Below are 26,360 nucleotides of genomic sequence, written 5' to 3'. Positions count from 1 at the left end.
CCATTTTTTTTTAAACTGAGGTACGAGAGTAGAGTAGAGCTAGCACCCTATCTTTCTATCTGCGTGGCAAGCATAGAGTAAGAGCCTTTTTTATCTAGGTCCGCTGCATTTAGGTCATGAGATGGGCCACAGCCGCACAATAAGCCTAGATATTGCTGGTGTCTTTTGAAATGAACCCGGATCACTCTTCCGTTGGGAAATTAGGAGCTGTTCTGTGTATTTAAAGCGTCCTACATGTGTTTCGCGGTTTCCAAATAACCGCAAAAAAAGAAAAAAGGTTCTTGATATTTTTTTATTAATATTTATTACTTTTCATGGCCATTCTCTTTTAACAAGGTGTTCCAATATTTACACTGGCTTCCCCGGCATTCATCTCTTTATTCACCCAAAAGACTGGGCATCGCTCTGCCCTCCTTCCGCATGACCTCTTCATAACATGCCTGAAAAGAGAAAAATAGGCTTACAGTGAGTGCACAATGGTCCTTTTGTAGGTATCCAAAAAGACCGTGCGCAAAGACATGTATGCCCCTCCTTGATTGCAGATAATTTACCAGGTGACACTTGAAAAAGCGAGAGAGTAGCGCTTGCTCCCTCACAGTGGCCTCCGATTTCGCCACTGTCGTCTGCTACGTCCGATTGTACCTACAGCGTTTTAGGAATTCATTTTGTCACCGCGGACGGTGCTGCATGTTTCGCAAGATAATTATTTGCACCTGTGTCAGGCTCAGTTCAGTGATACGGATGAGGAGACTTCCCCGTTCGTCTCGCACCAAGATTATCCGCTTCTTGAAGCCTTTATTGTTGTAATGAATATGGGGCGTTTAGCGCTTAGGGGGCACGGGGGGAAGGGGAGGGTCGTAGAGTTAACTGCGGACAGATTCGAAGTTCCACTGAGTTTAGAAATTTATATTAATGAAGCTCCGTTTATTGCGGTCAAAGCGGCAGCAGCCGCTCTGCTGGTATGGGAGCAGGAAATGCGACGTTTGGTTGCTAAAATATTTTTTATGTTGTAGTACGGCAAAAGCAACATGGACGAAAACGAGGGAAGAACTGGACAAGACGCGGCGTAACTTTCAACTGAATGGTTTATTTCGATGTCATAATTTTAAAAATATAAATGCAGGCACACTTGGTAGAACATAAAGATATGGTCTAAACCCCCCCCCCCCCCCCCCCCCCCCCGAAATGCCAGTGTCATTGCTTCTTCAGATAGAAGAATTCTTTATCAGACAAAATCAAAAAGGGTGCTCTTACCCAAAAGTTGACTTGGTGGGTCCTAATAAGGAAGGCTTCGTGAATTTCTCTACCCGTTTTTTTTTTTTTTTGTAATAGCTTATGACACAGATGTGACCAAAGATGGGGCTCCACTTTCCAGAGTTGGGCCCGCATTCGTAACGGCCACAGTGGACCGCTAGGTGGCCAGACGCGGACTGCCTGATCGCCAAGGCATGCTCTCTAACCCTGTCATTGATGAACTTCCCAGTCTGGCCAACGTTCACCTTACCACATGACAGGGGAATTTTGAATGTAATTGAGGATGATCAAGCGATGGCGGGGTTTTTAAAACTTTTCGGTTTAAAATTCACCCACTGGACATCAGTTTGTGGTGGGCTGCAGCTTTTGGACCTTGGGTTATATTTCGGTGCGGACCATGCCTGCTGGGCTTATGAGCTTCGTTCCAGGAAAGGAATGTTACCCTTCAGCTGAGCGCGCTCTAATTTGGTGAAGAGGGGCATTGCTTCACATTGCCTAAGGGCCGCGCCAAGGAAATTTTGTCCATACCGGATGAAAAACAGTTTTAATTCTCAGCTCGGCAGACTTGAAGAGGCAGGGTACCCCCGGCATGTTCTTAGAGATATTTCCAAAACCTTAGCAGAAAAGATGAAAGAAAGGGCAACAGCACAGTGTGCGAAAGGGCTCTGGAGGATAGGTAGGCCTGTTTTATGGCCTTACATTCACAAGATGTCCCACAATCTGAAGAAAATGGCCCATCGCTTTGACATACCAGTCGTTTTTCTACACCGAACAAACTATATTCGCTGTGTAAAAGGATAAGAAGATTGAGAGAGGAATTCGTTGTGCCGCAAGTGCTGCAAAAAAAGACATGTCACTAAGTTCCGCGAGTGCGCCACTAGCGTCACGTACGAAATTCCCCTGTCATGTGGTAAGGTGCACGTAGGCCAGACGGGGAGATGCATCAATGATGGGGTTAGAGAGCATGCGTTGGCAATGCGGCAGTCCCCGTCTGGCCACCTGGCAGTCCACTGTGACCGTTGCGAATGCGGGCCCAACTCTGGAAACTGCAACCCCATCTTTGGTGACACCTGTGTCATAGGCCATTACGAAATGAAATCGGCCAGTGAAATTCACGAAGCCTTCCTGAATGGGTCCCATCACGAGAAATCGTGTGTGAGCGCACCCTCCGTGTCCTTGTCAGATAAAGAATTCTACTGTCTGAAGAACAATTGATGCTCGCATTTAAGGAAATGGGGGGGGGGGGGGGGGGGGTGTTAGACTATAACTTTGCGTTCTGCCCAGTGTGCCTGTATTTATATTTTTAAAATTTTTTCATCGAAATAAACCGTTCAGTTGAAAGCTACGCCCCGTTCTTTCCAATTTTTCCTTCGTTTTCGTCCATGTTGTTCTCTCGTATTACACCAGGATTCAAAGCCAACTAACCCAACTACCCATCCCGATTTTTTTTTGCATATCTTGATGTAAGGACCACCAGCCTAGTCATAGAATTCAATGTTTATTCGATGAGAATAAAACTGTCTTTAAAAATTCTTAATTTTTAAAGCACTTAAAAACTGAGAATGTCTTAAAAAAAGTGAAAGCCGTTTACAACTTCCTGTAACGCCGAGTTGGAGCGCAGCTCTTGAGGAGGAGGAGTGGAGGATATATTCCTCCTCCTCCCTCGTGATCATGCCTGCTAGTCCTCCTCCCCTCCTGCTCCCCCTCCCTCTCCTTTACCACCTCCTCGTCCTTCAAGCTCCTCCCCTCCCCTCGCCTCCGCCTCCTCGTCTCTCCTCCCCCCCTCCTCCACCTTCGTACTGCTTTCCTCCTTGCCGCTCAAGCCGGACAATGAGGGGAGGAGGAGGAGAAGGAGGGGGAGGAGGAGGAGGGGGAGGAGGAAGAGGGGGGAGGAGGAGGGGAGGAGGAGAAGGGGGAGGAGGAGGAGGGGAGGAGGAGGGGGAGAAGGAGAGGGAGGAGGAGGAGAGGGAGGGGCGCGGTTACGCCGACGCCGACGCCGACGCCGACGGCGACGGCGACGCCGACGGCGACGCCGACGCCAACGGCGACGCCGCTCAGGCTGGAAACGGGCCCCTAAGAGCTGCGCTCTAAAAAGTGAAAGCCGTTTACAACTTCCTGTAACGCCGAATTGGAGCGCAGCTCTTGAGGAGGAGGAGTGGAGGGTATATTCCTCCTCCTCCCTCGTGATCATGCCTGCTAGTCCTCCTCGCCTCCCGCTCCCACTCCCTCTCCTTTACCACCTCCTCGTCCTTCAAGCTCCTCCCCCCCCTCGCCTCCGGCTCCTCGTCTCTCCTCCCCCCTCCTCCACCTTCGCACTGCTTTCCTCCTTGCCGCTCAAGCCGGACAATGAGGGGAGGAGGAGAAGGAGGGGGAGGAGGGGGAGGAGGAAGAGGGGGAGGAGGAGGAGGGGAGGGGAGAAGGGGGAGGAGGAGGGGAGGAGGAGGGGGAGAAGGAGAGGGAGGAGGAGGAGAGGGAGGGGCGCGGTTACGCCGACGCCGACGGCGACGCCGACGGCGACGCCGCTCAGGCTGGAAACGGGCCCCTAAGAGCTGCGCTCTAAAATGAAAGCCGTTTACAAATCCCTGTAACGCCGAATTGGAGCGCAGCTCTTGAGGAGGAGTAGGGAAGGGTACTGAGGGGGGTCAGATCACCTGCGGGTGGTCACGTGACCCCGGGGGTCACGTGATCTCGGGGGAGGGGGGTCACGTGCCCTCGGAAGGGGGGGTCACGTGACCTCGGGGGGGGGGTCACGTGACCTCGGGGGGGGGGTCACGCGACCTCAGAGGGGGTCACGTGACCTCGGAGGGGGGGGTCACGTGCCCTCGGAAGGGGGGGGGGGTAACGTGACCTCGGGGGGGGGGGGGTCACGTGACCTCGGAGGGGGGGGGCGGGGGTCACGTGACCTGGGGGAAGGGGGCGTCACGTGCCCTCGGAGGGGGGTGACGTGACCTCGGGGGGGGGGTCACGTGCCCTCGGAGGGGGGTCACGTGACCTCGGAGGGGGTCACGTGACCCCCCCCCCCCCCGGTTACGCCGACGCCGACGGCGACGCCGACGCCGACGCCGCTCAGGCTGGAAACGGGCCCCTAAGAGCTGCGCTCTAAAATTAAGAAAAAAACACACAAACCCACATCCCTCACAATAAAAGATTATGTGATAACAGCGTATGTGCCTGAAATTGCATTAATAATATTATCTAAATGGAACAGAAAATGTACAGTGGGTATGGCTAAAAGACACATCCTCCTAGCACTCAAGAGACAGCGATATGCGATCGGGAACTTAGCACTGCAACGTTCCTCAACTCGGCGCTGTCAATGGTGATCACCAGCCTTAACCCGGACCAGTTGAACGCCTTTTTTCCCTTGACGTCTTCATCACCACGGGTTATAAAAGGAATCCGCACGGACCACCCATTCCCGCTCCCAGGCAATAACCCGACGCCAGATCAGCTCGTCCTTTGTACTCATGTTGGTGAAACCTATCTTGATAATAAGTGATATTGAAGCAACAACGTGGTTGCAGCTGCTACCAGGTCAAACATTGTCACATAAATTGTGTCTGGAGTGCGACGTATTTTTTTATAAAAGTGCATGTTGCTATGTGGTTACGTTGAATTGAATCTAGGTTTCTCAATTTAGCAAATTCTCGTAACTATATCAAAATATATCGGAGAATATAAAGCTTCAAACAAAGAAACTCATGAGCAGATGTATTGATATGAAAAAGGGCTTATTAAAAAAACAGCGCAAAAAAGACGGGACACAAAGTAGAAGACGGACACAGGGCATACGCTGACTAACAACCGAAGGTTTGCTAGAACTTCCACGCGCGCACAGTGGCACGTGGAAGCAAAGGCTCTTTTTTTTCTTTCGACAAACCAAATGCTAATAAAGAGAAAATAAAAAAAAAACTCTGAACAAGAGATGATAAGAAAAGAAACTTTTACAGATTCACAAGAAAATCTTTGGCCCTAATTATGCGTTTCTCTTCTTCTCACATTATTTTTTTGGAAATTTATTTTCTTCTCACATTCTTTGTTCAAAGTTTCTTTTCGTTTTCCTTTATTAGAATTTAGCTTTGTTGAAAGAAAAAGAAGTGTGCGCTCACGCGTGCCAATGTGCATGCGTGGAAGTTCTATAGTCCGTTTCAACTGAAGAAGGTAGGGCGAAGGTAAGAGGGGCCGTGGAGGAGGAAGCAGACGGAACGCTGGAAAAGAGAGGGGAAAACCTCCTTCTCTTTTGAGCGTTCCGTCTGCTTCTTCCTCCCCGGCACGTCTTACTCTCGCCTAACCTTCTTGAATTACAACGCACTGTTGTAAACCTTTGGTTGTTAGTCGGCGTATGCACTGTGTCCATCTTCTACTTTGTGTCCCTTTTTTTTCGCGCTGTCATTTTAATACATCGTTAAGACAACCATCTCAGCAAGCTATCTTGTTAAAAAAAGGCTAACTGGAATGGCATCAAAGATAAAAGTGTTGGTGGGTTGGAAGGAAAAAAAACAAATGCAAAAAACAGTAGCAGTTATGATTAATGACATAGAAAACAGAAGTAGACGGGAAAATGTAGTTATTCACAGTATGTGGGAAATGGAAGATGAGATACGATAACATTTGTAATTTTGTTGGGAATTATATATTTTTTTCTTAACGTCTTGCGTTAGGGTTGATACTTTTGAAAGGTTGCGTCGTCTCCGAAAAAAAAAACGGCAAGAAAGGTTTCGATTAGTTATTAAAATAATGATCAATAACGGGGAAAATGCTGTCCAATAAGAACGTGGAAAACTCTGGGGGACTGATTACCGCATTGCTGAGGGTTAATCAAAACTGGTTTGGACGCCAAAGAATATCTTTCAGACCGTTCTCACTAGGAAAAATAAAATGACGAATGTGTTAAGCTTTGATTTTACAACATGATAGTAGATAATGTAGCTTACATATGGTGCAACGTTAGAGACAAATCTCCGAATAGAAATGACAGAAGCCAATACAGGCTTAAACAAAACCACGCACATTAATTTGTATAAACATGAAGGCAAGAGGTATTATAAATAAAGTGTTAGAGCTTGAACCTACTCCGTTCACGTATGACCTTTACATTGTCACCATAACTGAAAGCTGGATTAACTCCAACATTATGAACAAGAAAATTCAACCTCCAGGTTACAACCTATTAATAAAGGTAGTCAAACTGCGGGAGGGTGTGTTGCTATAGTGCTTATTTTGGGGATTTATTGTGTTTGAGATGAAGTAGCAATAAAAGGCTCAGGAACTTTTGAGCAAAATGAAGAAAAATAACGCATACTTTGTAGTGAGTATGAGTTCCTAATGCAACCACAAATATATGAAGGATGGCATATCTTTTAAAGTACTGTAGGAGGGAGCGGGAAAAATCTACTATCAGGTGATAATTCAACATCAATGAAAAGGTTTTGTGTCTGTAGGTCCACAAACAAATGAAATGTGACCGATGTTTTTTTTTAATATTGCATTTTCGTTTGACATTACACAGATAGTTCAATTTTTTCTATGATGCATGAAAACTCATTGTGTATACTCGATTACGTTTTTCTCAGTAGTAACTTTGATGATCTTTGTGTAGTAGTGTTAGAAGAAATTTCTGACAACAAACTGGGTTGCTAGAATTGCCAATTTATATTCAAAAGTTTAAAAGAAACAACTCAAGTACATGATTTTAGCAAAGCAGGTGACGTCGGTCAGATAATTTTTAAGGCTGCCCACTTTACAATTGCGCCAACCTTTAAGAAAGTTATGGCACTAAAATAAGTATGCTTTGGGAACTATTTATGTTGTAACACTCATTATAGTGTCACTAGTTTTGCCTCAAACGAGATCAAAGATTTTATAGACAAAAACCCATGGATTAACCATGACATTATTTATGTGCGCGTACTTGTAAATTGGTCAAGCTTCTGAGAATCTGTCAAACATGCAGTAAGCTATATGTCGCGGGGACTAAATAGAAATCTTATTTTCTGATTGAATGGAAAGCGCCGAATGAACAAGGACGAAGAAGTGGACAGAGACGAAGCGCACCGACATCATCGCTTCGTCTCTGTCCCATTCTTCGTCCTTGTTCATTCGGCGCTTTCCATTCAATGATGTACCAACTAGCCCATTTATCTATTTTACTTATTTTCTGCAAAACGCCATGACCCTAACTCTACTTTAGAAGGATTCTTGAAATTATCTCTAATACATTATGGGAGGTATATCACACGCAATTCAGAGTGCACCTCTGCGCTTAAAGTAAACGGGTAAGTTACTAAAGACCCGGCAATGATTGCAAATAGCTTTTACGCTAATTTCAACTTTGTTTTTACTCGCATTAATGGAAAACTAGCAAACTTTGGCGTTGATCAAATTCATTTCGAAGTTCAGTGATCTCGTTTAACTTAAAAAAATATTTTTAGTTTGATTTTAAGTGTCAATTAAAAAAAACACAAAAAACGTCAGCTGGTTCAGATTTAATTTTAAATATTTTTTCGTTACTCCAAGTGAATGTCTAAATACTTGCTGATACTATTTCTAAACTTCTACCCGTATTGATAAGGCATGAAAAGAAAAACGTTGTAAATGACAGGCCTACCTCGGCAATGAGTCATTTTTGTAGCAATTATAGAGCAAAGCATTCCTAGAAATATTTATGACCATGTGGAAAAGGTAAAAACTTTGGTAGCTTTTCAGTGTGGATTTATGAAAGGGTTGTGTACAGTAACCCAGCTGCACGAAATTACCCATATTTTTCAAGCTATCAACAGCAGAAGAGAGGTCAAGGTACTGCTTCTGGATCTATTTACACCTTTTGCTAAAGTTCCCCGCAATAGTATTCGTTTCAAAAAAACGCAAATATTATCTCACGCAATCTAGTGAAATTGTTAGCCTCGCACTAAAACAGAGAGAACAGTACCTCTAGGTCAAAGGCTATGAATCTGAGTTGATGCGCGTTGCTCTGGGGTGCTACAGAGCTTTGGTTAGACCCTTTACGTTATACTTTACATGAATAATATGACTAGGACCTACATTTCAAAATTAGACTATTCGGAAACAATTGTGATTTATACAATGATGTTAAATCTTCCGAGGATTGGTTACACCGTCTAAGCAATTGATCAGAAAGGATACTCGCCTGGTGTAGAGATTGGCAAATTGAATTATATAGCCCAAAAACAGTCAATATCAATCTCGTGTAAAAACATTTTTCATTGAGCTAACGTATTTCATTTTTGGCAATGAGTTGGAAAGGTGCAAAAATACAAGTAATTGGTATTAAATTTTAAGGACGAACTGTTCTGGTATAAGCACACTGCGTCTGCTGTGAAGAAAGCGACCCAGGGGCTTCGGTTCTTGATATGTCTCCTGAAGTTTACTTCGTCTAACACAAACTGAATGTTTACAAAACTTAAATACTTTTTTAGAAAATAACAATATTGTTGGGACCCATTCACAAAAAGCAAGGTAAATAAGTTCGAAAACGGAAAACAAAAAGCGATATGGTTTGTTTACAAAAAGTTTGATATGCTGAGTCCGCCCTCAGCATCATTGCGGCATGCACACTTTCTCGAGCTGATTGAAAGAGCGTGGGCACATAGATTGAAGGCATCCATCTTCATGCTTCAAAGAAGACTGAACGCTGATATTGCGAAATATACAAGCTTTTCAGCCCGCCTAAACAACCATGCTTCATATACGCGGTAATATGTAGAGTTTCCAGTTCAACTCGACACAATCAACCATTTGGTTCTCCTTGCATTCATTGTTTAATCAAACAAATTGCCTGCCCCTAAATACCTTAAAATATGTAGGCAAATTCTGTTATAAAATCTCTGCTTCGTTTCTTGGTAAAATGTGTTAAATTTTGTTATAAGTGTAAACATATCTTCGTTTCCTTATTGCATGCTAAATAGGGTGGGGAATTTTATCTCCTGAATAATTTGGCCATTTCTTTTTCGCAAGACTTTATTGATGTAATGTTGTGCCTCTTCTACAACGGCGCTGATTGGGCCAGGTAGCATTCTTCAATAAATAAATGAATAAATAAACCTAGCCAATCATAGCAAGACGAAATCGACTGTTTTGGTAAAAAGGATTAACACATGTGAATTACTTATTTTTTGCGTTTTAGCTTCTTAAAAATGCATGTTTCTATTTAGCCTTTACAGTCTCGTTACCAAACATTTTCATTTCGCTGCATCACGTTAAACACTCACCACCTCGCTTTCACTAAATTCCTGGAATAGAAAGTCAATACAAATTAACATGACACCTCTTTCACATTTTATAGAAGAATCAAAGTAAATAGCGTTTTTTACGATATTCTACTCGCATCACAATTTTCCACCAGGCTCCTGAGCACTGTTAAATCAAGGTAGCCTAGACACCGGTATATTCTGAGGAAGTTCTCCTCAATGATTACCTTCAGCTGGTGATAATTACATTGAACCTTACTGACGAAAAGGCTCGGAGAGGGAAATAAAGGAAATATAACATGAAGCACACAAGCAAAGGCTATGGTAAGTACAAGGCGTCAATAGTAAAATGGTATTTTAAAGTTTCCTTTGTTTGGGTAATCAAGTTGAAGAATAATTTTTTTTTAGTACGACACAATGTGGCTTCAATCAGCCAGAGGGCATCGTCTCAAAAATTAGTCGCGATTAAGTACTTATATTTTTATTCAGTTCTTAAGACATATTCACGCTGCGCCGTTAAACATTATGCAGGGTTTACATGAGTGAAAACTCAAAACACCTACAAATAAACAAGCAAAATTGCATGGTTCATATATAAGCGGTTGCTGTAAGATATCGTAAAAACGGCAATAAGCGGCCACCTAAACAACTTCTTCCACCAATACATTCCATTATGTATAGGTTGGAACTAAAAATAAAAGCAAAATCTCTATGACATTCCTATTCTTTACTTAAAAAATTGTGAAGCGGTTGCATGATGTAAATACATCTTTCCATACCTGTATGCACGTAATATATACTGTTAAAAAAGTTCAGTCATAAGAACTTTTTTTTAAGAAGGTTCAAACCCCAGTTAAACTTGTGTAGGGGCTAAAGTCGCTTATCACAAATCTTAGCGCTGGACTTTGGATTCGGTCTTATTTATGTGCAAGATAACTTTGAAGGGGGTCCCAAATAATACAAGACTGCTCTAAAATCAGTCTGATAAAAGAAAAAGGCAGTGCTTGTCTCGCACTGCGGGATGCATTTTTTTAATTCCATCGTATAAAATTAATGTTTTAAAGGCTTTGGTTGCAGTGTTATCCACGTTATTGTTCCATTTTCACTTAGATCCTGAACTCCGAGATACTTATATTTTTCTAAATGGTCAAGTAAGACAAGAAAAAGAACGAAAGGCAGTCGAAAAAAGGTTCCAACGAACAAAAGGAATAAAGAAAGATTGGCATGGCTGCATCTGAAAAAGGCGGACAAAACAAAATCTAATCAAGCAGCGAGGGTCAGGGCTAGATATTTGCGATGGCTCGGACTAGCCCGAAGGCCCGAGCCCGATTTGGCATTCAGATTTGGCCCGGGCCAAGAAATCAGAGAACCCTTCGGTGCCCTCGTCGGGTTCGGACCGATGTATCCCGAACTGTGTCGGGCTCGGGTCGGCCCTAGTTGGAGGCATCGGGACCCTACGGCCCGTCCTTGCCAAATACTTTGGAATTACGATAAATATTTATTTTGTATTCGAAACCCAAAAGTAATGAAGCGAAAAGATTGTTCTAACACCTGAAACCGCGAATTGATATCGTGTCGCGGGTCATTACATTCTACGCAAAGCCCGCTAAACTATTACAACCGTTTAGGTCAGTCATTCTCAAATGGAAGGTGCCACCACTGCGAATGCTTTTCTAAGATTCAGAAAGCCTTGCACATCACTCGGTGAATATGGCAATAAACTTTATTGTTTTTTTTATATATAAAACAGCCCCCCCCCCCCCTTGCGGTAATATTTTTTCCACATACGTCAAGGAGAGAAGTCTAGTTTATGCGAGCACTTAGCTAAAAAGTGTTCCTTTATTCATTCATAAATGTAATTACCCCATATCTTTCCCTCTTCCCATACACTGGATCCATCACTTTCTCCGAACCACATGCGGTCAATGAAACATAACTGGTTGAGAACAACTGGTGTAGGACACAGTTATCAATCTCAATGATTCCGCTCCGCAAGACATCGCGTGTGTGTTGAAAAAAGCCGGTGAGCACACTTTCCTGCAGAACACGCAGGAATCAAGCCCTGCGAACTGCGGAAGGGTGATAGAAAATGACGAAGCTCAAGATGAGTAGACCCAAAAATACATCGTGTCCATTCGGCTGATCACATTTAGCATGACGCGTACTGCTATTTTATTTTATGAACACGTCATATATTTCATGAATTATCCTATTCTGACCTCCATGCTACCCCATCTTCCATCCATGGGGACTAAATTCGACACTGGCAAGTTTCTCCAGCTGTTGTCTGGTCGCAGCGGGTCTGCCGCCCGCTGCGATTGGTAAGCATCACGGCTGACGTAATCGCGGACGCTGGGGAAGGTCGCAAATTGGCCGGTCGCATCGCTGTGACGCAGACATCACAATTTTGATAGCATTTGCAGTCGCATGAAGCGTGGTGCTGACCAATTGCGGCAGGGTACAAACTCACCCACCTACCCGCCGATGTGGAACTCATATCACTTTGTTTAAGTGCCTTCTTAATGCGCCGTTTGAGCCTGCATTGCTCTGGACTACAACTAAAATAATTAACCTGATTATTTCCTACCGATTAATTGAATACTTAATAAATTAATCAATTGCGTTGACCTTCAGGCATAATACGCGATACTATAAAATAACCAAAACATGACATTTTCTGCTTATTTTTTCTTTTGTGTCAATGGCGGAACAACACAATCATTTGAATCAATGTCGGACCGAGATCGAGTTGGATTCACCTCGAGAAGAGAAGTCAGGCTCGGGACGGGTTCGGGCCGAATTTGTTTTCGGCCGGGTAAGGTCGGGCCGGTTCCAGCCCAAGATTTTATCGGGCTGGGTTGTGTCGGGCCAAAATTTAGGCCCGATCTGATCTCTAGTCCGAGTAATTGGTTCCTCGACGCTCGACGCCCAGTGTGTTGCGCTCCCTGACTTTCCCTCTCAAGCTTTCCTATAGGCGCCTTGAGTTTTTTTCCACCGGAATACAAACACGCTCCAAGATCGTTATTGTTTTTAATTTCTTGCTGTATTATTTGTTTACTTTAAAAGTATTCTTTAGCAGCAACAAAACAATAAACGTCCCTTTAAAATTTTCTCGCTGTCTGCTAGAAGCAACTTGGCACTAAGAAGTCGGCCCCCTTTCTGAACGACGCCATGTCGTGCTGTATATAGAAGTAATACATACTTCACTGTTTCCTTTATTATGAACTGCTCCACGTCGCTGTTTCTTATTTAGTCAACAGTGCACATTTGACGCCAGCAACGTAGAAAAGGCTGCCTGCAGAAACCGTGTGAGGCCTGTGTCTTGGTCGTATGACGTCACATTGGGCGTACAAAACCTGCCTGCAGGCATGTTATGTTGAGTCAAACAGGCCTTGAGCATGATTGAAACGTGTTATGTGCTGTGTGAAGCGAACACCATGTATTTTCTTTATTATTATAATTGACCTCACGCCGTCACCTGCAAAAACAGGCACAGCTTACATTTTATTACTTAGAACCGATTTCCAAGAACCAATGATTGCCACATGAGATTACGTTTTTTCTGCGGTCCTGTTTTCCGGTTTGGTTTTAAATATCTGCTTTAATGCGGTTTTTCATTTATGTTGAGGTTCGGCTGAACGTTCTTCTAAATGTCTTAGTTTGTGTAATTTCTGTTCCCATGCAGGTGAATAAAACAATCGATATAAATATCAACACAGTACGTTCTGGCATTGTGTTGGTTGGGCGTTAGTTCAGTACGAAAGAACTTAGGAACTTACCAGATGTCTGAGCAAGCACGCCAGCTTGAGATACAGAAAAATGTAAGGTTAATAACAAGGTTTACCACTAATGCAGAAAAACTAAAGCTTTCAGGAACAAATTATTTTAAGCGGAAACGAACGGCGACAAAGGGTCAAATACACACACACACAGTCACGGGTTTGTTTCTTTATTGTCCTTTCGTTTCCGGTTTCAAACCTAACCAGTTCGCCTCTCTAATACCTTTAATTGCGTTTCAGAAATTTTTTTTTATTTAATAGCAACATTTCTTTTTTACTTAACGTGCAACAGCTTTTAAAATTTCACACACGCAGAGAAATGACTATGGCATAATGTTCTAAACTAAGCACCTTAATGGTTACGGTGCTAGAGTAAACATACATCAGTTATGAAAACAAATGATAAGTCACAAAAGCGCGCAATGTCTAGTTTTACCATTGATCAAATTCACCTCGCTCTCGAAATCAAACTCTGTACATAGTGTGTAACATGCAGGTGTAGGAAAATTTGCTCTGAACTAAATTTCTGTTTTGTTTTCCACTGTATTGGTTTGTAGCCCTTCCGAATTACATTCCAGAAGACATAAATACAAAAGAAAAACACGACAATCTGTATAAGCACACGATCCCATGGCGATCTTTCAAGGACTTGGAAACATGGACGACTAACACCCTTCGCCCTGGTACGCCAACTTTAACATCAACAACGGATGTCATTTCGAGTGATCGGAGAAGCCCAAACAGTTATCGCTGTAAAAAAAAAAATGGCTGATTTTATTGTGATGCTCTCCTGGAGGTCGTATTTCAAATGACTTCTTTCACTTTCTGCCACCCGAACGCTTCGTTTAAGTGTTCTCCTTGTTTAATTCAAGTAACCGCTATATCCGGATGGGTCTCTGATAATTTGGCCTTCTATTGAGCGGTCCCTCAAAACGGCTTTTAACTTCCGCTAAACCGCGTTGCGCCATGTTGATGGAGAGCGTCTGTCACACAATCAATTTTTTGTTTACGCGCCAAAACTTATAGTTATTGCAGTAATAGTTTTTTTTTTGTGCTTGCGAAACTCTGAACTGTGTCGACTGACTCCTTCAACGTGAGAACCCTGTTAGCACGATTAGGCTCGTATTTGACCTGCATAAATGCAAGTTTACTCAGATTTGCTTTCTTTGGGAGTTGCTGCGGCCGCATCCCTTGGAGCCTTTATGCCTGACGACGAGCTACCTTTTCGATCGACACATCGTCTTCATGTCGAAAAAACACCGGTATGTATACAAACTTAGCCAAATTATGCGCCGAATTCTCGGGCAGACGCAGTCGATCATGTCGCCAATTAAATCGACCGCGCTAAAATAACACTGTCTTCACATTTAAAAAAAAAAAAGAAAAAAAAATGAAAGCCGCTTACAACTCCCTGTAACGCCGAATTAGAGCGCAGCTCTTGAGGAGGAGGAGGGAAGGGCACTGGGGGGGGTTAAACTAACCAGGGGGGGGTCACGTGACCTTGGAGTCACGTGACCCCCAATGCCGATGATGTCATCACTGACGTAACTGATGACGTCATCACTGACGATGACGATGCGGGTACCGATGACGTCATTAGTGACGTCACTGATGACTTCACCAGTGATGATGACGATGCGAATGTCGGTGACGTCATCAGTGACGTCGCTGATGACGTCATCAGTGATGATGACGATGACGATGCGGATGCTGGTGACGACATCAGTGACGTCACTGATGACGTCATCAGTGATGATGACGATGACAATGCGGATGTCGGTAACGTCATCAGTGATGATGACGATGACGATGCGGATGCCGGTGACGTCATCAGTGATGATGACGATGACGATGTGGATGCCGGTGACGTCATCAGTGATGATGACGATGACGATGTGGATGCCGGTGACGTCATCAGTGATGATGACGATGACGATGTGGATGCCGGTGACGTCATCAGTGATTATAACGATGACGATGCGGATGCCGGTGACGTCATCAGTGATGATGACGATGACGATGTGGATGCCGGTGACGTCATCAGTGACGTTGACGTCATCGGGGGTCACGCGACATCGGCGGGGGTCACGTGACCTCGAGGAGGGGGTCACGTGACCTCAGGGGAGTCACGTGACCCCGGTGGGGGCTCGCGCGGTGCATTGTGGGACATTTCCCATGATGCACCGCGCGGTTACGCCGACGGCGACGCCGACGGCGACGGCGACGCCGCTCAAGCCGGAAACGGGCCCCTAAGAGCTGCGCTCTAAAAAAACTTATACACCACCTCAACTCTTACGTAACGCCGAGATGGTGTCGCGTTTGGCGCACTTCAGCGTATAGGGTTGTGTGCGGTAGTCACGATGGGGGAAGTGCATTCCTCTGTTGCTTTGGAAGAAAACAGACTACCCTGAGCATAGTTGTAACCCGAGACTGGGGATACGGACAAGGGACAAAACACAGAACGACAGGGACGAAGTCTCTGTCGTTCTGTTAGTACGATTTACACCAGCTAGCCTGCACCCTCACCATTGCTTCAATGACTACCCTGCCTTGAGGTGATGACGCCGCTCCTGGGGCTGAACCGAAAGAGCGGGAAAAAAATGCAGGTAACGTTTCATGTGTCCGCCGCCTGCTCGGTTCGTCCGAACACGAGGATGGATGCCGTAAAGAAGAAACAACGAGACACCTTCGGACCACGATCGCCTGTTCGAAAAGCACCACTTTTTCTTAATTCACGGAGACTTGTGGCCGTCACATTTCTCTTTTTTGTTCTAACATGAACGCTGGAAAAACCGTCAAACTGTCCGGACCACCCGCGGAACCGTTCAGTGCGTCCTCAACTTTACATTGTCGGCTGCTTTTTCAAAGTCTCCTTTTTCAATCTGTCCTCTGCACGCCCCAACGACAACGAGCCGTAGACCAGACGTTGACGCGGTAATTGAGATAAGAAGTAAATGCAGGCGTCTAAAGGTTTTAAATTTGAAGTATATGTGTGGTAAGTAGGCTCGATGTAAATAGTGGATGGAATGCAATGTTTGTCATTGTTTCGGTGGCCATCAGCGACTTGTTATTCAGGCTTCAAAAGGTTTGATTCAACTTGCAATTTTTTTGTATCGATTTCGAGCTACCGTCCACGCTTCTTTTCTGGCCCGAGCGATGTGGCGACTGAAACTAGCGATCAGAACCTGATCACGTGAATCAGGCTTTATCGTCGCTTCTGCGGTGTCCTCAAGGAATGAATCGCTGCATGTCCCATTACTCCCTCCAAGATTTCGGGTGTGACGAGCCTCGTTAATTTCGCTAAGGCCACTTTAGTAGTGAGACATTGCTAGGAAGATCTAGAACGAACAAGTCCAACGCGAAAAGGAGCAGGGGTGTCACACCGATGCCGACAACATCGCATTCCAATGGTTTGTTCATGGGCGACCGCTCTTCTAGCCCAAACCCAATCGCGCACACGCGCCATGACGTGGTGCGCCGCTAGTGCCGCCCCGGTTTGCTTGTAAGAATGAGTTGGTGTTTACGGGGAAATTTCATCAACATGGCGTCCGGCGAGATTTCCAGCCTTAAGTACATTACGTAAGAACGCCAAAAATATGCCCCCTCCCCCCCTCCCCCCCCCCCCCCCCCCGAAGAAGTTCCCCGACTTTTGTGCGCCCTCCCCCCCCCCCCCCCCCCCCGCTCTTTTCCCGACATTAGTTTAACTTCAGACGCACACACGCATACAGGTGTTTTAGCAAAATGGGCTATGGTTTGATCGCGTATTTATTAGGCTGGTTATGAAGCAAAATCTAGGTGTTAGAAAGCAGTACAATTACTCACCGCGTTACCATTGACCCATTTGCAGGTATCGGCAGCCTTGAAGAAGAAAGTAAGCAATCGATCATTCAAAATCGGTACCAGGGAGTGTTCTGCTACCCTACAGAGCGGCTTCGGTCTCCGTATAAAATGTTGCAACGCAAGATCTGGGGGAAGCTCGGTCCACAGGACAGGCTCGTTGCTTTTGGGCAGGCTTTTGCTGAACCGGGAACCAAGTGCTATCGAAAATGGAATGCTCGCGAATCATGCTAGAGTCGAACGTCTACTATGGATATTTTCTAGGAACAAACGACAAGTGTATTGTTTGGTTCAATTTTAGAATTCCGTCATACTTTGAGTAAAAGAAAAGGTGTTCTACATTTCTTGAAGCCTAAATAAAAGCGCGAGGCTCAGCACTGATGGCAAGTGGCGTAGCAATGGGGGAGTTCCCGGGCTCCAAGTTGCAGGCGTCCCAGGCCCGCTGAAGGGGGGGGGGGGGGGGACTTCTGGCGGCAGTGCAGTTTATTAGAGAATAGTAAAAAGCACACGGAAAATGAATCACGTGTTTTAAACAACTACATGCAAAAGCAAAACAAATAAATATTGAGACAAGAGCAGACGGCCGAAGTGAAAACTTGCGATAACGTAATCAATTATTATTCGCCTAACCTCCTAACCTTAAAGCACTCTCTAATGGAACTGTCTTTAGCGTTTAAAAATATAGAAAAAATATTTTTTTGTCATGTTATTAAGAGCAAACAAAAATAAAATGGTCACCGAATTTAAATTACTTTTAAATAATCTATAAAAATCGAGATAACATTGACTTCATAACACATGATTCATTTAACATATAACACAGCTTGTCAGCATCTTCCTCCAATCGTTATGGAAGCTTTGTAGACTTTGATACGTCTTTTTTTAATATATATTTTACAGAAAAATGAGACGTCTACAATTCTCTGTAATTCGATATTAGAGCGCAGCTCTTAAGGAGGAAGAGTTGAGGGTACGGAGTGGAGGGTATGGAATGGAGGTATTCCTCTTCTCCCATTCCGTACCCTCCCCTCCTCCTCTCCTCCCCCTCAACTTGAACCTCAACACCAATTCGGTTTTCCTGCTAAATTTAGTGGCGAAACTGTGACGCGCCATAATGCAACGCGCGCGGTTACGCCGACGCCTCTCAACCCGGAAAATGGCGCCTAAAATCTGCATTCTAAAAGTTAAGGTTTGCTGGCCGCACTTAGTTCTTATTGTTGGTACCTTTCTCTTTAGATATCGATACGCCTCAGCGTCTTATGGTGTGGACTCTGCTTCTGTGTATACTTGATTAGAAGTAGGAAATATTGCACCTGATCTGCCTTGAGCATATCATAGTTCAGCCAGTATAAAATTTGAAAAGACAGTGTTGAATGGCTTTGAAATTTACTTCGGACCACTTCATTTGGGAATGATACAAGACACTCATTCTTTAAAATAAATTTATTGAAATCTGCACAGCACGTCCTTCATATACAGTTTTTTTTTCTTAGTACGTTTTCCTTAAGTTGCCACTTGAAATTATCAAATAAAGCAGTCGGGACAATATTATCGGTGGCTATTTCTCAACAATTAGCAGGAATAATCTTGTATTTCATGGTGTGGCGGATTTTCTTGCTGAAACGTGGGCCCAGGCGGAAGAGAAGGTTGTTCGTTTACTTTCAGATTTAGCTTCTTGCATTATTTCGCGAGAACAAATCATGCGTGCTCATCGCTTGGGGCCTTTTATAACAGGAAAGCGCCGTCCTATTTTAGTGAAGGTTCAGTCCTATAAAACTACAGAAAGTGCCCTGCAGGCCAACCCAAAATTTAAAACCAGCCCTTTTTCTGTTTCAGAAGATTTTAGTTTTTCAACTCGTTTAGCTCGGCGCAAACTACTGGAGTATGGAACGAGCCAAGAAAACCAGTTTAAGCTAAGTTACAAGAAAGTTTTTTTAATAACAAGTGTTAAGCATACAATGAAATCGAAGACTATTTACGAAGTAGTCATGCCTCGTCGCGAAGTTTCTTATGCGACAGCCCTATCCGGTTTGCAAACAGCGTCTACTGCTATGTCAAGTTAACAATCAGCACGGGGCAGAAAAGGGCTTTGGTCTTTTTCCAGTGTTTCTGTTTTATTTGCTAATATTCGCAGACTATTCCGTAAACGAGATTAATTGTGCTCAGTTGGTGATTCATGCCACGCCGACGTCATCGCTCTCACAGAGGCGCGGCTTTCTAGCAAAATGTCGGATGGCGAGTTGTTTGATGGTAAAAAACGTTTCAATAATTTCGCTGCGATAGGCGTGACAAAAGTTGCGGTGGTGCTTTCTTGGCGGTTGCTGACTCATTGGTTTCTTGCCCTGTCATTGTAGCCTGTGAACTAGAAATTGCTCGGCTTTGCGTTTCCTTTAAACATAAAGAAACCGTAATGGGTTACGTTATCGACCACCCACTAGCATTTGTTCATTTGTGAATTTGTTACATAATTGCATAAACCAAATCACCGTCCAGTATCCAGGAATGCCAATCATATTAATGGGTGATTTCAATTACCCCAGCATTATCTGGTGTAATGTATTTCCTGTTTCAACTTTCTTCTCATCTGAAGCTAACGAGTTTATTAAACTCTGTTCTAATTTCAACTTTTCTCAACTTGTCTCAGAGCCCGCTGGGGTTACAAACCTTTCATCAAGCATACTCGATCTCGTATTAGCAACGCATCCCAGCGTCATATTATCACTAACATACCTGCCACGTCTCAGCGACCATTCAGTTCTTCACTTTTCCTTAAATATCCCACTTCCCAGGTAGCACACCATGTCGGCCGATACTGGGATTACGTCGGCCAGTACCGGGAGCTGTACGGCGGATCCCGGCCAGGGACGCCGGTGAGAAACCGACGCCGGCCGATATCGGGGACTCGTTGTCTAAACTGGCCAGCACCAGCCGGAAAGTTCCCGATACCGGCCGACATCGTTTTCTTGCTGTAGTCACCGGCCAGTCTAGCCATGGAGTTTCCGGTGACTGGCCGACATCGTTTTCTTGCTGTAGTCACCGGCCAGTCTAGCCATGGAGTTTCCGGTGACTGGCCGATATCGTTTTCTTGCTGTAGTCACTGGCCAGTCTAGCCATGGAGTTTCCGGTGACTGGCCGACATCGTTTTCTTGCTGTAGTCAGCGGCCAGTCCAGCCGTGGAGTCTCCGCTGACTGGCCGACATCGTTTTCTTTCTGTTATCACCGGCCAGTTCAGCCACTGAGTTTTCGGTGACTGGCCGACATCGTTTTTTCGCTGCTTTCACAGGCCATTCGAGCCATGCAAGTTTTGATATGTAACTGACATGGCTTTTTCGCTGATATGGAAACTGTATGATGGTTACAAATGACCGTTAGGTTGGGTATGTCTTCAATATGCTAAAAGGTGACACCTAATATTATCCTTGGCCTAGTATTACCGCCGCGTCATCCTTAAACCACTTAACAAAGGCTTATTTCAGTTTTGTTAAAAAAGACGGGATCAAACATGGCTGTGGAATGAAAATTTAATTTGGTTTACATCTATTAATTTTTTAGAGAGCAGCTCTTAGGCGCCCGTTTCCGGCTTGAGCGGCATCGCCGTCGCAGTCGCCGTCGGCGTAACCGCGCGTTGCATTATGGGAAAGGTCCCATAATGACGGCGTGTGTGACGTCACGAGGGTCCCGCGCGTTGCATTATGGGAAGCGTCCCATGATGCAACGCGCGGTCGGCGACGGCGACGCCAACATCGCCGTTGGCGTAACCGCGCGTTGGGTTATGGGAGACGTCCCATAATGCAACGCGCCGTCTCATTTGTGACCCGCGCATTGCATTATGGGAAGCGTCTCATGATGCAACGCGCGGGCCGGCGACGCCAACGTCGCCGTCGGCGTAACTACGCGTTGAGTCATGGGAAACGTCCTATAATGCAATGTGCAGTCACATTCGTGACCCGCGCATTGCATTATGGGACGTTTTTATAATGACGTCACAATTGACGTCACGTGTGACGTCACAATTAAGGGTCCCGCACATTGCATTATGAAAAAAGTCCAATGATGCAACGCGCGGGTCACTCGTGACCCGCGCGTTGCATCGTGGCGGCGAAACTTGTTTTCGATGAGTTGGGCATTTTCACTGCGGCACTGCGCTTCCACATGTTCTCAACGACAAGTCTCAGGGCTTACGCCGGGTTTTAAAGAGCTTCTTCGACGAATGACTACGAACGTGTAGAAAACGTGTCTTCAGCATGTTGCCGCCAGCCCCGCAACGCTCCAAAAACGCGATTTTTCAACATGCAAAATCGCCGATCGGTGGCTTCACTCTCGCGCTGCAGCTGCAGCGACCAAGCGGGGATGCGCGATCCAGCCCTTCGCCCAGGCAGATGCCGAGCGCTCCGCGCAAGCGGTCGTTGAGCGGTCGGCCTCAGTAAGCGATCCACCCAGTTGCACGCACTGCCACCGCTTTCATAGCGTCTGCCCTCGCTTTTTAACAGTTTCGGTTCCCATTGCCATCTTGCTGTAAGCATGAAGTTCTGATCGGAACTTCATGCTTTGACAAAAATGTTGATTTTTACTACTTTAGTAACGGTGACCCCGACGTTGAGGCAGTATTTATTTTTCCTTACAGTTATATAAACCCGATGAAGACAACTACAAGTACTTTTGCACGAGCCGCAGGATGCAATAGACCCCTTGCAAAAATCCCAAAAGCCCGCGCGCGCCGCGCTTCAAATAATGGGAGTCCTCGGTATGCCCCTCCTCCGGCTACCATGTGGCATACGCGAGCAGGCACAGGTTACCACGGCAACAAAGCAGCCGAGTTGGGCCGCTGGTTGGGCGAGCGACGATCCGACGGCTGCCCCTTTCGTATCCCTCTCCTTTGTACCGGTTCTGTCGTCTGCTGCACCAACGCTTTGTCGAACCTGGTCGAAACCTGCCATGGTTGCGGTGCAAACTAGATGGATTTGGTGACACGTCAATACGTGAAGGTAAGTTCCGACGAATAACGTATTGGAATGAGTTCACCTGTCGCGATGCCTTTACGCTGCCACAGATACGGTACGCCAGCAACGACGTACGACTAGGCGGGATGGCTGCAACGGCTGCTGGCGGTAGCTGCCGGGACGCGCGCGCAGTCGCGGAGGCGCAACGAGAAAGCGCGTGCGCGTGATCTGTACCGAGGGTTCCCAAAATTTCCTGCCGTCGTGGCGCTGTACGTTTTGCAAAGCAATATGCAATACGTTTTGCAAAGCAATTAAGCAATACCAAACACGTATGCCGTAAAGCGACCGTCATCTCGGAAGGCGAGTTCCATCTGAGGGGAATTTGTCGTATTGTCTTCTAGCAAACGACATACCTAGCTCTTCATCCGAATAGGTGCGCACAACGTCTTCGACGCAACGCCATATCTTGGGCCTCTTCGCTGGCAAGGCGAATGAGTCGGCGAAGACTTCGCCGAGAACGGCTGCCTCGTCGTCACTCGAGCTGGAGCTAAGCTGGTATCTTCGTCGCTGTCGCTGATTTCGCTGCTACTGCGTTTTCTTAGACCTCCTGAAATTAACTGCAGCGATGTCAGCGCCGCAGTATGCTCGAGCCAGTCGGTCATGACAAGAGGAACGAAAGCAAGCACAGCAAGAGAGCCCACCCAGCAATCGAAACAAAAAAACAGCGAAACTCCTTCATTCCCCCGCGGCAACGTTGATAACGAAACTGAAATGTTGCGAGTGGCTACAGATCGTACTCCCCCGAAAAAGGCTGCGCGGAGAACTACTCCGGGTCCGAGCGGTCTGTCCGAGGAAGACACAGTTCAGGCGGCACAGTCGTTTCTTACATCTTTCTGCATGATCACAATCAAAACATCACGTGCACCCTATATTCAACCAGAAAGGGTCACTACATTTAACTCTTATGCGCTTATTAAAACTAGATCTGCTTCTCGCTACCACTGCTAGGGGATTCTATGGACTACTTCCATAAACCCCTGCGTGCAACACGGCGCACGTTGCTCTTTGGAAACTAGTTGGCCAGGGAGGAGAGTGGCATGGTTTCGGTTTCGATCGGCAGCGTGGACTATTAACGGCCGTGATCTCACGTTTTTCGGTCACGAGAGCATCATTTTTGGTCTAACCTAAATGGCCAGACCTCGAATGTGTAGCACAAGCCCGAGACGTATGGCTTGTCTTCACACATGCTTGTTGGATTTTTGTACACTATCGAGCCTTTCTGTTTGCGTTTCGAGATATATGTGAACGAGCCAGTGCTGGAAATCTCGACGCTGCGTAGCTCGGGTATCTTGCTTGTCTACGAGTCAACAAGCTGTAACGACCAATAAGTTTGCATACATCAAACTCGACCCTTTACAGCTGGCCAGGAAGTTTGTTTTGTGCGTCCATAGACGAAATATTATTTTTTGCACCTACTCTTTTTCTTAATACGCCTAAGTACGTGAGGTAAAACTTGGAGGCGCCATTGAAAAGCTTAATTTTAACACACATCTTATCTCTTATCTGTACTGACCCGCAGCACTGCACGAAGCTAAGTCCCCACCCGCTTGCATTCCACTAATATTCAACATCGCGTACGCACATAAAATTTTTCTGCAATCATATAGGCACATTCCCACACACAAACCGTTTTAAGTAAGCAAAAGTCGAGCAATTGTGTGAAGAATGTCGCACCGTTCGCCGGAAGTGCGTCGGACGGGCGTGAACCTCTATGCGGTGTGCCAAAGGAACGAAATTATTCAAAGCGCATTTGACGGTTGCTAATGGCCGTAATATTTATATGTTTGCTTTCTTCCTGGCTGAGTATGCCGAGATATTTTCAAACACACCGTTCAGACACAGATCCTGGGCGTCAGTAAAACCTCGTCCAAAAGGCTTAGCGAAGAGTAGGAGACGCTTGTTAGAGCCTCTGTCGTAGCTAGCCGACCTCAGCGTTTGCGAAAACCTAATTTCCTATCAGCGTAAAATTTGAGTGGGCGATATATGATGACACGAGGAAGGCATCATAGTAATTTGTGTGCAGTAATTTGTGTGCAAGGAAATTGCCCCAGTTTTCGTTTTGTTTCGTTCCAGAATGAATGTATTGTACATTCGTGAAAAGTCAGATAATCGAAAACTCAAGCGGCGCATTCGGTCACGGCGTGATAGCATGAAAGGAAGCTGCTCAATCGAAACCGAAACTGAGTGGCCAACTAGTTCCCAGAGGGCACTTCGTCGCAGCGTCGTGTATTTCTTCGTGCCCCCGTTTCTTTTTTCTTTTTTATAGAGTAGCACAGTAGCACAATTATATATTTGCGACTTCGTGTTTAGACTAGAACAGACCTCATCCAGCATCGAGCCAGCTGTTGATGGACTTTGCTAGAAAGCCGATCCAGCATCCAATCCAAAGCCGGACAAGGTGAGCGTCGAGCAAAAACAAATGGCGAGCGGGACGTTGGCGTGGTTCGCGGCATGGTTCAGGTACGGTGGCTCCAGGGTTGAAAAATTGTATGTGACCGTGGTGGCGAGTGAAAGCGCTGAATGTAAATCTATGCGAGGCAGAAGTCGCTTGAAGTTACCGCCTGTGCTTTGATTTTGATGTTCGTGTTCGGTCGGTTTCGTCGTATGTAGGCCTAGTAAACCAACTTCCGCTCAACAACGCTTTCTGGTGGTTGACTCGACGGTGTTGACGGCCCTTCGCCGTATCCCGACGATCGTTTCGTCGGCATGTCCCGCAAGACAGAGTAGCCGTCAAGTAAGAGAAAGTACGAGCAGCAGGAAAAGGATGCGGCCGCGTATTATTTCGTAGGGGCGAGCGGCGGCACTTTTCTGTTTACGTTCGCGCACGTTTTTGCATCGGCTTCTGCCCGTTCGTAGTGTAGATGCCCTTTGCCTTTCATTGCATCGCGCTGTTTCCACGCTTCGAGTCGCACCTTCGGGGCTCCCGGCCGAGTATGGACGAGTGTCGCGCCGCTAGCCCGGCGAGACGGCGATCGGTCGGCGTTGCCTCTGTGTGTTGTTGTAAGCGTTGAAGTAAAATGAAGGGGGGGGGGGGGGGGGGGGATAGAGTCAATCGTGTACGCGCGCTAGGCGCATTTGTCACTGACTTGTGGTAGGGTGAGGGGAGAAAAGTGGGGGAGAAGATAGAAGTAGGAGTCGGGCGTCAGGAGCGTCGTCTCACCGTCCCGCTAGCTCGTCATCCCATCGTCGCGCTTAATCCGTGAGTGTGTGTGTGTGTGTGTGTGTGTGTGTGTGTGTGTGTGTGTGTGTGTGTGTGCGCGCGCGCGCGCGTACGTACGTGCGTGCGTGCGTGCGTGTGTGTGTGTGTGTGTGTGTGTGTGTGTGTGTGGGGGGGGGGGGGGGGTTTAGCACTGGTGGCTGGCACCGCGCGGTGTCCGGTGATCAAGGCGGTCTCCGGGGGCGACTGCGCCGTGTTGGTGGAGGCATGCTAGCTCGCCGAGACGCTGCTGGCGGGGCATCGGTTTGTGCCGTCCGCGAGACGCTTGTCCGTTATTTTATTTATCCTTGCATCAGGTTTTAGATTATGACGGTAACCTTTCATTGTTTGCCATACTTCGCAAAGTCGTAACAATTTTTCCGCAGGCGACTCCTAGAGCCGCTCGTCAAATTTTGCGGCACGCAATACAACTTTTTTTTTTTTTTCGACACAACATTTTTTTTTTGCATTATAACTTAGCGGTATATCCAAACTTTCTGCTCGTAGCGCAATCGCACCAATGCTGAAAAATTCCGCACGTACTGGCAAACCGTCATCATCGTAAGCTCGGCTCGTTTTTCCGAGTTCACATCTAACAAAACTAGGTTCCTTCTATGAAAATACGGTGTACCGTTAAATACCGGGCAAGCGCGCACTCAAACTTTGGAAATAATCGCAAAAAAATGGGGGATGGGTGCTTGTCCGGTCGTCAATTTTACATATAAATGTACTGTACGTATTTCCTCAGATCTCAAAAGTTTGGTAATGGGCGCTTATGTGGAATGGGCGGATGCACGGTATTCTACGGTATGTCCAGGCAGTTAGCGGCATCCTACGCCTTGGTAAGCACAACCGCGCGTTGTGCAGTCCACCACCGGCATGGCACAGGGCCCCGTCCTTACCTAGCGTGTCGTCTTATGCAAGGAATGTATACTTCGTTCGCCCCTAAGCTGAGACTAGAATCTCCGCCTTCAGTGCGAGCTTGCTGGCTTCTACAGTGCTTTGGTTTTGCGTGCCTGCATGATCGCACTTGTGTTAGCAAGGGCAGAAAGCTTGCGTTGAAGGCGGAGCTTCTAGTCTCAGCTTA

The sequence above is a fragment of the Ixodes scapularis genome, unplaced genomic scaffold (assembly GCF_016920785.2).
Source record: "Ixodes scapularis isolate PalLabHiFi unplaced genomic scaffold, ASM1692078v2 PGA_scaffold1__304_contigs__length_218370807, whole genome shotgun sequence".
In the NCBI taxonomy this organism is placed as follows: Eukaryota; Metazoa; Arthropoda; class Arachnida; order Ixodida; family Ixodidae; genus Ixodes; species Ixodes scapularis.
This window is presented reverse-complemented; position numbering follows the sequence as displayed.